Source organism: Euprymna scolopes, unplaced genomic scaffold (genome assembly GCF_053919585.1).
Source record: "Euprymna scolopes isolate OS-2025 unplaced genomic scaffold, ASM5391958v1 sca748, whole genome shotgun sequence".
Classification (NCBI taxonomy): domain Eukaryota; kingdom Metazoa; phylum Mollusca; class Cephalopoda; order Sepiida; family Sepiolidae; genus Euprymna; species Euprymna scolopes.
The window spans coordinates 15,001-27,500 of NW_027633822.1; the positions used below are offsets into that span (position 1 = coordinate 15,001).

The 12,500-nt window shown below is 60.8% G+C and overlaps 1 non-coding gene and 2 pseudogenes across 1 annotated transcript; all 3 read left to right on the plus strand.

Moving 5' to 3' along the window:
- The first annotated feature begins 5,718 nt into the window (after positions 1 to 5,718).
- On the plus strand, positions 5,719 to 8,093 carry LOC145276199 (small subunit ribosomal RNA; annotated as a pseudogene).
- Positions 8,094 to 8,491: 398 nt separating this feature from the next.
- Positions 8,492 to 8,649, plus strand: LOC145276197 (5.8S ribosomal RNA). Its single transcript, XR_013867895.1, has one exon. It is a non-coding gene; the product is annotated as a 5.8S ribosomal RNA (ribosomal RNA).
- Positions 8,650 to 9,246: 597 nt separating this feature from the next.
- LOC145276196 (large subunit ribosomal RNA) overlaps positions 9,247 to 12,500 on the plus strand; it is a 5,403-nt pseudogene continuing 2,149 nt past the window's right edge.

Genomic DNA, 12,500 nt, shown 5'->3' on the forward strand with positions numbered 1-12,500 from the left:
TTGGAAAGGAGTAGCGATCGAGCGACGGGGGCTGTCGGTAGGCGGCCGCGGGTTGCATGTGTGCCCGGGACAGCACCCCCATCCAACTAAGGGGTGTCCCCCGGGGGCCAGGGGGACCTCGTCCAGGTCGGCCGGGCGCTTCCAGACGCCTACCGACACCGGTCAGGTCGGCGAGGCTCCCGGCGGCCCCGAGCGGGACCACAGGTTGCGGAAGGCGTCCAAGTGAGCGGCGGCGAGAGGCGGAGGCCCCCGGGGTCGACTCCGCGGCCCCCGGGTCGGTGTGCGGGCCTCCAGAGCTCGATAAAGTAGTGGTGTCGCTAGCGGTCGAGAAGGCACTTTTCGACGCCTACTGCCACCCCCACATGGCGGTAGGCGCAAAACTGGAAAATCGCCGACCAGAAATGTCGCTTCGTATAATCGACGTTTTTTTTGACCACCATTTTCAGGTGTCGGAGGTGGGTCTGGACGAATACCAACACCATTTCTGGGGTTTCACAACCGCCCGGCTTCTCCGACATATGTTGGAAAGGAGTAGCGATCGAGCGACGGGGGCTGTCGGTAGGCGGCCGCGGGTTGCATGTGTGCCCGGGACAGCACCCCCATCCAACTAAGGGGTGTCCCCCGGGGGCCAGGGGGACCTCGTCCAGGTCGGCCGGGCGCTTCCAGACGCCTACCGACACCGGTCAGGTCGGCGAGGCTCCCGGCGGCCCCGAGCGGGACCACAGGTTGCGGAAGGCGTCCAAGTGAGCGGCGGCGAGAGGCGGAGGCCCCCGGGGTCGACTCCGCGGCCCCCGGGTCGGTGTGCGGGCCTCCAGAGCTCGATAAAGTAGTGGTGTCGCTAGCGGTCGAGAAGGCACTTTTCGACGCCTACTGCCACCCCCACATGGCGGTAGGCGCAAAACTGGAAAATCGCCGACCAGAAATGTCGCTTCGTATAATCGACGTTTTTTTTGACCACCATTTTCAGGTGTCGGAGGTGGGTCTGGACGAATACCAACACCATTTCTGGGGTTTCACAACCGCCCGGCTTCTCCGACATATGTTGGAAAGGAGTAGCGATCGAGCGACGGGGGCTGTCGGTAGGCGGCCGCGGGTTGCATGTGTGCCCGGGACAGCACCCCCATCCAACTAAGGGGTGTCCCCCGGGGGCCAGGGGGACCTCGTCCAGGTCGGCCGGGCGCTTCCAGACGCCTACCGACACCGGTCAGGTCGGCGAGGCTCCCGGCGGCCCCGAGCGGGACCACAGGTTGCGGAAGGCGTCCAAGTGAGCGGCGGCGAGAGGCGGAGGCCCCCGGGGTCGACTCCGCGGCCCCCGGGTCGGTGTGCGGGCCTCCAGAGCTCGATAAAGTAGTGGTGTCGCTAGCGGTCGAGAAGGCACTTTTCGACGCCTACTGCCACCCCCACATGGCGGTAGGCGCAAAACTGGAAAATCGCCGACCAGAAATGTCGCTTCGTATAATCGACGTTTTTTTTGACCACCATTTTCAGGTGTCGGAGGTGGGTCTGGACGAATACCAACACCATTTCTGGGGTTTCACAACCGCCCGGCTTCTCCGACATATGTTGGAAAGGAGTAGCGATCGAGCGACGGGGGCTGTCGGTAGGCGGCCGCGGGTTGCATGTGTGCCCGGGACAGCACCCCCATCCAACTAAGGGGTGTCCCCCGGGGGCCAGGGGGACCTCGTCCAGGTCGGCCGGGCGCTTCCAGACGCCTACCGACACCGGTCAGGTCGGCGAGGCTCCCGGCGGCCCCGAGCGGGACCACAGGTTGCGGAAGGCGTCCAAGTGAGCGGCGGCGAGAGGCGGAGGCCCCCGGGGTCGACTCCGCGGCCCCCGGGTCGGTGTGCGGGCCTCCAGAGCTCGATAAAGTAGTGGTGTCGCTAGCGGTCGAGAAGGCACTTTTCGACGCCTACTGCCACCCCCACATGGCGGTAGGCGCAAAACTGGAAAATCGCCGACCAGAAATGTCGCTTCGTATAATCGACGTTTTTTTTGACCACCATTTTCAGGTGTCGGAGGTGGGTCTGGACGAATACCAACACCATTTCTGGGGTTTCACAACCGCCCGGCTTCTCCGACATATGTTGGAAAGGAGTAGCGATCGAGCGACGGGGGCTGTCGGTAGGCGGCCGCGGGTTGCATGTGTGCCCGGGACAGCACCCCCATCCAACTAAGGGGTGTCCCCCGGGGGCCAGGGGGACCTCGTCCAGGTCGGCCGGGCGCTTCCAGACGCCTACCGACACCGGTCAGGTCGGCGAGGCTCCCGGCGGCCCCGAGCGGGACCACAGGTTGCGGAAGGCGTCCAAGTGAGCGGCGGCGAGAGGCGGAGGCCCCCGGGGTCGACTCCGCGGCCCCCGGGTCGGTGTGCGGGCCTCCAGAGCTCGATAAAGTAGTGGTGTCGCTAGCGGTCGAGAAGGCACTTTTCGACGCCTACTGCCACCCCCACATGGCGGTAGGCGCAAAACTGGAAAATCGCCGACCAGAAATGTCGCTTCGTATAATCGACGTTTTTTTTGACCACCATTTTCAGGTGTCGGAGGTGGGTCTGGACGAATACCAACACCATTTCTGGGGTTTCACAACCGCCCGGCTTCTCCGACATATGTTGGAAAGGAGTAGCGATCGAGCGACGGGGGCTGTCGGTAGGCGGCCGCGGGTTGCATGTGTGCCCGGGACAGCACCCCCATCCAACTAAGGGGTGTCCCCCGGGGGCCAGGGGGACCTCGTCCAGGTCGGCCGGGCGCTTCCAGACGCCTACCGACACCGGTCAGGTCGGCGAGGCTCCCGGCGGCCCCGAGCGGGACCACAGGTTGCGGAAGGCGTCCAAGTGAGCGGCGGCGAGAGGCGGAGGCCCCCGGGGTCGACTCCGCGGCCCCCGGGTCGGTGTGCGGGCCTCCAGAGCTCGATAAAGTAGTGGTGTCGCTAGCGGTCGAGAAGGCACTTTTCGACGCCTACTGCCACCCCCACATGGCGGTAGGTGTAAAATCGGAATAGACCGGACCAGGAATGTCGAGGGGGAAAAAAATGACAAAGTCCTGGTGTGCCTAGCCTACGAGAAGGCACTTTGCGACGCCTACCGACATCCCCATGTGGCAGTAGGCGTAAAACTGGAAAATCGCCGACCAGAAATGTCGCTTCGTATAATCGACGTTTTTTTTGACCACCATTTTCAGGTGTCGGAGGTGGGTCTGGACAAATACCAACACCATTTCTGGGGTTTTCCAGTTTGAAAGTTTTATAAAACATGTTCGGTAGGAAGCACACTTTGGTGTGTCGGTTCGTCGGAGCAGCGACTCTTTGCCTCGTGGTGGTCCGGAACGTCTCTACGGGCTTGTCGCAAAGGCGTCAGAAAGTGGCATCTCCGCCGCCTAGGGCTGTCACCGTTATCGCTGTCGCCCCGCGCTCCAACTTGTTTTGATCCGCCGCCTTCGTTCCTGCCAACCGTGCGCCCGCTCATCGTCGTTAGGTTATAATACGTGGTACGTGTGTGTGCTTCTCCGTGGACCTAGGGCTGCTCGACGTGTCGAACGATATGTTGGAACAACTAACGGCTCCTTTTCCTGGTTCCATAGTCGTCGTGGTACCCGCGTCGTCAGCCATATCTATGTCCACCATGTTTAGCCGATACGTTTGCTGCAGCTTCTGCTTCCGCCTCAGCGTTCGCCGCTCTCAGCCGCCGCTGTTGTTGCTGCCGTTCTGCCATTCAACCACTACCTGCGAATCTTTCGATGATCGGCCGAACGACCCATCGCTGTGCGACCGATAAATCCTCCGGATTAGGGAGAAACGCCGCCGCTCTCTGCCGCCGTCGAACGGAAAAACGTACATTGTAACGAACGAACGAACGAACGAACGAATTAACGAACGAGCGAACAAACAAACAAAAATAGCCGCGGGGGATGCACTATGTAGATCCTGATCCCCTTGTAACCATACGTACGTTGTTCGATGCTCTCCCGTCCTGGAAGTCGCCGCAGCAAACAGGAGGATGAGCAGCAGCAGGCGCCGCCGCCGTAACCGCCGCCTGCCTGCCGCCTCCTACTCCTGTCAGCGTCCGATCTCACAGCCGTGTGAACGTTCGCTGACACCCGATTTCTTTCCGTCTGGCAAAACCTTGGACGTCCCGCTCGCGGTACACGTGCTGCAGCGACTTCTCGTCCGACAACGCATAAGCGTCGACGTCTGCCGCCGCATCTTCTGATACGTGGACGGTGATAGCGCTAGTCCCTTCTTGCGCCACCTCCACCTTTGTTAGCGCCAAAGAAGATCGATCGAGCAGTCGTGGTCGCAGTCGATTAACCCGTTTTCACCGTCCGCAGTTCCCAAGCCGCCGATCAAGTCGTTGCTCTTCTTGTTCGTTCTTCCCATACCGTCGATTTGCACGGCTGCCGGATGAGCCATCCTCTGTCCGGCGAAGCGCTCACGTCAGTGATCGATACTTGCACCGACAGTCCTCCCGCTCGCGACTCGGTGCTCGAATCGGACTCGTTCGTTTTTATCTCGATGCGATTGTGAAAAGGGGGACCGGTCGTCAATGTCGTGTGTGTCGACGATGTTGTTCGCCCGGTCCGCCGCGTTGTTGTCGTTTTTTTTTTTTTTTTTTTTCCCCTAACGTTCGCCGTCGCACGGACGAAAGGGTGAGAAAAAAAAAAAGCTCGAAAAAGCCGCCCAAAAAAATCGGACCGAGGAGCCGCTTGCGAGAACGCGCCATGTGCACGTTGTCTCTCCTCGGTTTTCCGAGCACGAACACGACGCCGGTCGGTCGGTCGGTCGACGAAGGCGACGACGAAGGTGACGGGAAAATTTACGCCGCCGCTGCCCTGGTCCAGCTCCTCCCCGATGACGGCTGTGATGTTGACGTTGACGTTGGCGACGACGACGACGACGACGGAGACGACGACGACGACGAGACGGCATCGATGGCGACCACGATGACGACGACCTCGACGAGTTCAGTCTGCACCTTGACCTCCGATGTCCGTGTGCACTGCCGTCGTGCTGTTTGTCGTTTGTCGTATGTATCGCTGTCAAGGGTGCCGTTGTCGTTGTTGTTGTCGACGTTGTTGCTTGCTCTCTCGTCTCGGTCGGTTGGTACGTTGATGACGACGACGACGACGAAGACGACGACGACGACGACGAGACGGCATCGATGGCGACCACGATGACGACGACCTCGACGATTCCAGTCTGCACCTTGACCTCCGATGTCCGTGTGCACTGCCGTCGTGCTGTTTGTCGTTTGTCGTATGTATCGCTGTCAAGGGTGCCGTTGTCGATGTTGTTGTTGTCGACGCTGTCGTCTGTTCTCTCTTCTCGGCCGGCTGTGACGTGGACGTTGACGACGACGACGACGAGACGGAATCGATGGCGACCACGATGACGACGACCTCGGCGAGTTCAGTCTGCACCTTGACCCTCGATGTCCGTGTGCACTGCCGTCGTGCTGCTTGTCGTTTGTCGTATGTATCGCTGTCAAGGGTGCCGTTGTCGTTGTTGTTGTCGACGTTGGTCGCTTTCGTTCTTTGAGTCTCGGTCTCGGTCCAAGTCAGGGGAGAAACAAAAAAGAGGCCATCAGCGCGGGCAGCGCGCTTCTACTGACGGCGAACCTCCTCGAAAAACAAATAAACACGTGCCCGTCGTTGTAGTTGTCTGTCTTATGTCGGTCGGTCGGTCGGTCGGTCTGTCGTTCTGTCGAAACAAAGTCCCAAATTCCAACGATACCTGGTTGATCCTGCCAGTAGTCATATGCTTGTCTCAAAGCTTAAGCCATGCAAGTGTAAGTTCACGCCACGCATTAGAACGGGCGAAACCGCGAATGGCTCAGGAACCGGACCTAATCCTCGGGACCGTATTCCTCCTCGGAGGCGATGGATAACTGTGGCAATTCTAGAGCTAATACATGTGACACAGGCCGCGATCGGTCGGCGCGCCGTCGTCGCCACGCCTCGCGCGCTGGCACCCGCGTCGGCCGTTCCGGGTCGCGGCGCTACATATTAGACTGAGACCGATGCGCGTCATTCCGTCCTCCCGTCGTCGGCGTTCCCGCTCGCGGGTCCGTTCGGTGGCGGGGCTCATAGGGCGGCGCGCTCCGCTTTGGTGACTCTGGATAACTCACTGGTCGATCGCACGAGCTTTCACGCCCGGCGACGGGTCTCTCGAGGGTCCGCCCTATCAACTGTCGACGGTCGGTTAAGTGCCTACCGTGGTTACTACGGGTAACGGGGAATCGGGGTTCGATTCCGGAGAGGGAGCATGCGAAACGGCTACCACATCCAAGGAAGGCAGCAGGCGCGCAAATTACCCACTCCCGGCACGGGGAGGTAGTGACGAAAAATAACGACGCGGGACTCTGTCGAGGCCCCGCGATCGGAATGAGTACACTTCAAATCCGTTAACGAGGACCAACCGGAGGGCAAGTCTGGTGCCAGCAGCCGCGGTAATTCCAGCTCCGGTAGCGTATATTAAAGTTGTTGCGGTTAAAAAGCTCGTAGTCCGAACTCGGGTTCGTGGTCGCGCAAGCGGCCCCGGGGCGGCGGCGCCATCGTCCGTCGTTGACTTTGGTCGTCCGTTCGCATTCCCGGCCCTTTCCGCCGGTGTCAACCGCTAGCATACCCGCCACGCGGTCCTGCCGGCGAGGTGGACGAGGAGGTCGTGATCGGGATCCGGGAAAAAAAAAAACAAGTGGTCGTCGGTTCGGTTCCGGGAGTAGTCTAACGGGGGGGTGCTACGTGTGTGTGTTTGGGTGTGTTCATTCGCATCCCCGCACTCTGACCCCCGCGCTTCTCCCTCTCCCTTTCCGCGCGTTCCTCTTTTTTTTTGAACCCCCCGGTCCGCTCCGAGTCCCTGCTTCGTGTCTTGTCTGCGCGCGTGTTGCGGTCGGCGGTTTCTCCTCCAAGGGTGCTCTTAACCGAGTGTCCGCGGCGGCCGGTACGTTCACTTTGAAAAAATTAGAGTGCTCAGAGCGGGCTGTTCAAGCTTGCATACGATAAGCATGGAATGATGGAAGAGGGCCTCGTCTACGTCTGTCGGTCTCCGTCTACGGCGAGGCAATGATCGAAGGGAGCGGTCGGGGCCACTCGTATTGCGACGTTAGAGGTGAAATTCTTGGATCGTCGCAAGACGAACTGCAGCGATGGCGTGTGGCAAGCACGTTTTCCTCGATCAAGAGCGAAAGTCGGAGGTTCGAAGACGATCAGATACCGGTCGTAGTTCCCGACCGTAAACGATGCCGACCGGCGATCCGCCGGCGTTCGCTTCCATGACCCGGCGGGTAGCCTGCGGGAAACCAGAGTTCGGTTCCGGGGGGAGTATGGTTGCAAAGCTGAAACTTAAAGGAATTGACGGAAGGGCACCACCAGGAGTGGAGCCTGCGGCTTAATTTGACTCAACACGGGAAAACTCACCCGGTCCGGACACCGGTAGGATTGACAGATCGATAGCTCTTTCTCGATTCGGTGGGTGGTGGTGCATGGCCGTTCTTAGTTGGTGGAGCGATCCGTCTGGTTGATTCCGATAACGAACGAGACTCCGGCCTGCTAACTAGTGCGCCCGATGTCAGTGATTTTTACGGCGGGCTCGGCGTCCTCCGTGGCGCTCGGGTCCGGGTCGGTTTTCTCACGCACTTCTTAGAGGGACGGGTGGCAGAAAGCCACACGAGGCGGAGCGATAACAGGTCTGTGATGCCCTTAGATGTCCGGGGCCGCACGCGCGCTACACTGGAGGTATCAGCGGGGACTTCGCCCCGGCCCGAGAGGGTTGGGAAACCTCTGAACCACCTCCCGTGATAGGGATCGGGGCCTGTAACCAACCCCGTGAACGGAGGAATTCCCGGTAGGCGCGGGTCAACAGCCCGCGTCGATCACGTCCCTGCCCTTTGTACACACCGCCCGTCGCTACTACCGATCGAACGGTCCGGTGAGGTCCTCGGATCTGGCCGACGACGCCGCCGGGCAGTGCGCGACGTGTCCGTCACGACACTCGTGCATCTACGCCTCGGCGTTCGATGCCTGGAGAAGACGACCGAACCCGATCGTTTAGAGGAAGTAAAAGTCGTAACAAAGGTTTCCGTAGGTGAACCTGCGGAAGGATCATTACCGTTTTTCCCGTTCGAGACTGGTTTGTTGTTTTCCGGCCTACCTCCTCTGTCTGTCGGCGTCAACGCCTCGAATGCGCGCAAACAAACCTATAAAAGGCGGAGCGAGAGATAGATTTGTGGTGACGCGGAGGTTTTTAAAGCCCCAGCTCTTCTTGCTTGCTTCCGCGTCTTACCACCTGTTTGTTTTTTCCGCCCACCGCAAGTGATGGCCGCTTCTTCTTTGCCTTGTCGCCGCTTTATCGTTTTTTGTTTTTTTTGCAGCCGCTGTGCCACCGCCGCTAGCTAAAAAACAAACTACTCGCGACATTGCAATGCCGTCACGCCTCCTCGCACAGACCTCCTCGCACACTACTAAATCTATATAAACAAAAACTAATATAAAAAACCCAAGTGCTGAACCCTGGACGGGGGATCACTCGGCTCGTCCGTCGATGAAGAGCGCGGCCAGCCGCGAGAACTGATGCGAATTGCAGGACTCAGTGAACATCGACACCTCGAACGCACATTGCGGCCCCGAGATCCCTTGTCTCGGGGCCACGTCCGGTCGAGAGGCGGAACGTTACATGTCTTTCTCCGTTAACGAAACGGACATCTTGCCGTCCCCGTGCCCGCCCGGTCCTCGGCACGGTGGTAACCGGGACGTCGCCAGGAGCGAGTGACGAGGGGGAAGAAAAATAAAAAAAGAATTGACTCCTTTCAATGTCTTTTTTTTTTTTAAAACCCTCTCCGGCCTCCTCCTTCGTCTCCCGCTGGCAGACCGCGGAGTCTTTTCCCTTTTCGACCGCGTGAAGAAACACTGTGGAGGAGGAGCAGGAGGAGTCTGTCCGAAAGCAGCCGAAGGGAGAACAAAACAAAAAAAAAAGCACCGACCTAACCGACTGCCGACGTAAGCGCCGCCTGCTCGTCTCGCTCTCTGCCTCATGAAGGTGTCTCTCAGCGACGCCTCGAGCAGCGCGACGAGCACGGCCGTCGCACCGTAAAAAGGTGGCCGCGTCGTAGGCAACGTCGGATGGGGAGGACCCACGCTTTTTTTTTAATTGTTGGCTTCTTCATTTTCGGTCGGACGGGCGCTATATCGGCCAGCCGTCGTCACACGGAGGGTACCGATCGAGATTCCTCTCCTCCAAACACCACACTCTACTAAAAACCGCCGCCCTCGGCTCGGACGAGACGACCCGCTGAACTTAAGCATATCGCTAAGCGGAGGAAAAGAAACCAACCGGGATTCCCTTAGTAACGGCGAGTGAACCGGGAGAAGCCCAACGCCGAATCCCCGTCGCAAGTTAAAGGCTTCGGGACGTGTGGCGCATGGGTCGAAGGCAGCCGTTCGTTTTCGTCTCGCATAGTTCGGAGTTCCCTCGATCGGGCGCCGCCCGCGGCGGGTGCCAGGCCCATTCGGTGCGGACGGCGAGCGACGGCCTTCGATTCCGAGAGTCGGGTTGCTTGGGAACGCAGCCCAAATCGGGTGGTAAGCTCCATCCAAGGCTAAATACCGGGACGAGTCCGATAGTCGACAAGTACCGTGAGGGAAAGTTGAAAAGAACTTTGGAGAGAGAGTTCAAGAGAACGTGAAACCGCCCAGGGGTAAACGGGTGGGACCGCTCACCGCGATCGCGGGGGGACTCAGTCCGGTGCTGCCTAGGCTCGAGCCCAAACTCGATGTGTGTTCTTGAAAGAGAGGCCGTCGCGGCACAGGTCGTCGTTCGTCGTGTCCGCGGGGAACTCGTTCTCCGCGGGCCAGCTTTTGTGCCCGCGTCGCCGACGAAGGAGACGGGCCGCGTGGATAGCGGGAAGGGAAACGTGGTGACGACCGCGGCGTCGGTAGGTGGCTGCGTCGGTTGGCTGCGACGGAGGGGACTCGTCCTCTCGATCGCTGCTGCCGCCGGGCCCTAACCCGCCGCATCCGTCGCCGCCGCTTCTTCTTTCCTCCTGCTCCCTCCGCGCGCGACTCCGCTGCACCCGTCCCCTTCTCATCGCTCGGCGTAATCATGGCGCGGGCGCTTCGGCGCGACCTCCGCGCGGCCGGCACCGGACGCACTTCCCCTCCGGTCCGTCGTCGCGACCCGTTCCCGGCGTGCAGGTCGAACACGCGGGTTTTTTTCCGTAGGCGGCAGGCGTTTCATCACCCTGAAAACCCCCGTCTTCCCACCTTGTGAAGTCGGGGGCCACCGGCCGTCGGGCCCGCGAACGTAACTGCCCCTTTCTGCCGGGAACGGAGGAAATCTGACACGATCCGTTACACGTGGCGAGCCGGTCCGTTTTGATCCCGCCGGAAGTCGCGTGCGGGCGACGCACTCTGTGTGTCGCTCCTTAGGCGCCCCACCGTCTCGGGCGCGTGCGCGATGAGAGGCGGGATAGGACTGGCGCGGCCTCGCCGTCACGCACCTCGCCGACGTTTCGGGTTCTTGTCGGGGGCAACCCCGCCCGCGCCCGTTTCCGTTTCCGGAGAGGTCGCTCGGCGACGCTTTTTTTACTCGAGCCGCCCGCCACCCCGGGTCAGCGACGTGCATCGGCAACCCACCCGACCCGTCTTGAAACACGGACCGAGGAGTCCTGGCCGTTCGCGAGTCGTAGGGGCCACCTCTGACTAACCCCGAAGGCGAAGCGAAAGCGAGAGAGCGTGTAGGAGGGCGTCGATCGGGAGAGGTGTCGTGGCAAAGTCGTCCGGGGGTCGTCGGGGGGTGTCGTCGGTCTCGTGCCGTCGTCTTCTCCTCGCCTCACCCGCCTCCGAGCCGTGCCCGATCCCGCCGGCGCGGCGTTTTCGGCCTTCCGCCGTCGCTGCTGCGGTGCCCGCAACTTTTCCTTTTTTCTCTCTTCCCGAGAGAGATAGGAGAGGGAAGGCTCGTGGCTGACGTGCGGTTGTTTTTCCCTCCTCCCCGAGAGGGGACCCGGCGCATCTTCCAAAAAGGGGGAATTGCCGGGCGCCAGCTTCCATATCCTCCTTCCGCCCATCGGTGAGATCCCGCGGCTTGAACTAGTCCTATTTTGTCGTCGAGTTTAGGCGCTGCGCGCGGGCGCATCACCCCCGGGTCGGTTTCCCCTTTTTCCGAGTACGACTCGGCCGACTCTGGCGTAGCGAGCGACCAGGGACCCGAAAGATGGCGATCCACGCCCGGTCGGGATGAAGCCAGAGGAAACTCCTGGTGGAAGTCCGAAGCGCCTCTGACGTGCAAATCGATCGTCGGAACCGGGTGTAGGGGCGAAAGACCAATCGAGCCGTCTAGTAGCTGGTTCCCTCCGAAGTTTCCCTCAGGATAGCTGGCGCTCGATCGTCGCAATTCCATCCGGTAAAGCGAACGATTGGAGGCCCCGGGGCCGTTCACGGCCTCGACCTACTCTCGAACTCGGAACGGGTGGAACGGGCCGACTCTCCCGAACGACGGAGCCGACCCATCCGGCCGCCGCCGCCAGCACGCTTCGCTGGGCGGTTGGTCACCTCGAATGCGAGTGCCAAGTGGGCCACTTTTGGTAAGCAGAACTGGCGCTGTGGGATGAACCAAACGTCCGGCTAAGGTGCCTAACGCGACGCCCATGAGATCCCCGAAAGGGTGTCGGTCGATATAGACAGCAGGACGGTGGCCACGGAAGTCGGAATCCGCTAAGGAGTGTGTAACAACTCACCTGCCGAATCGACCGGCCCCGAAAATGGATGGCGCTGGAGCGACGGACCGATGCCGGACCGTCGCGGCGAGGAGCGATGAACTTTCGCGCCGAAACGATGCCGCGACGAGTAGGAGGGCGCCGCGGCGAGCACGGAAGCCTAGGGCGCGAGCCCGGGTGGAGCCGACCGCGGGTGCAGATCTCGGTGGTAGTAGCAAATATTCGAACGAGACCTTCGAAGACCGAAGTGGAGAAGGGTTCCGTGCCAACGGCGGTCGAGCACGGGTCAGTCGGTCCTAAGACGCGGGCGAAAGTCTTCCCGAAAGGCGCCGGATCCGTTATGAAAGTGAAAGGAAAGCGAATCGAATCGAATCGAATCAAAAGCCCAAACAAAAAAAAAGCGGCCGGCCTCCCGTCGAAAGGGAATCGGGTTAATATTCCCGAACCCGGACTCGGAGAGGGCCCGGGGGTGGCGACGCTGTCGGCAGCGATGTCGGCGGCGCCCCGTCGCTTCCCGGGCGAAACCGCGGTGACGCAAGCGAGCCCGGAGACGTCGCCGGGAGCCCCGGGAAGAGTTCTCTCTTCTTCGTAAAGGACCATGTCCGTGGAATCGGCTCGTCCGGAGATACGGAAAAGGTACCTGTAGAGCGCCGCGGCTCGGGCGGCGTCCGGTGCGCTTTCGGCGGCCCTGGAAAATCCGGGTCCGGTTTTCGCAGCTCTCGAGTCGGTCCGTACCCACCATCCGCAGCAGGTCTCCAAGGTGTACAGCCTCTCGTCGATGGCATCAATGTAGGTAAGGGAAGTC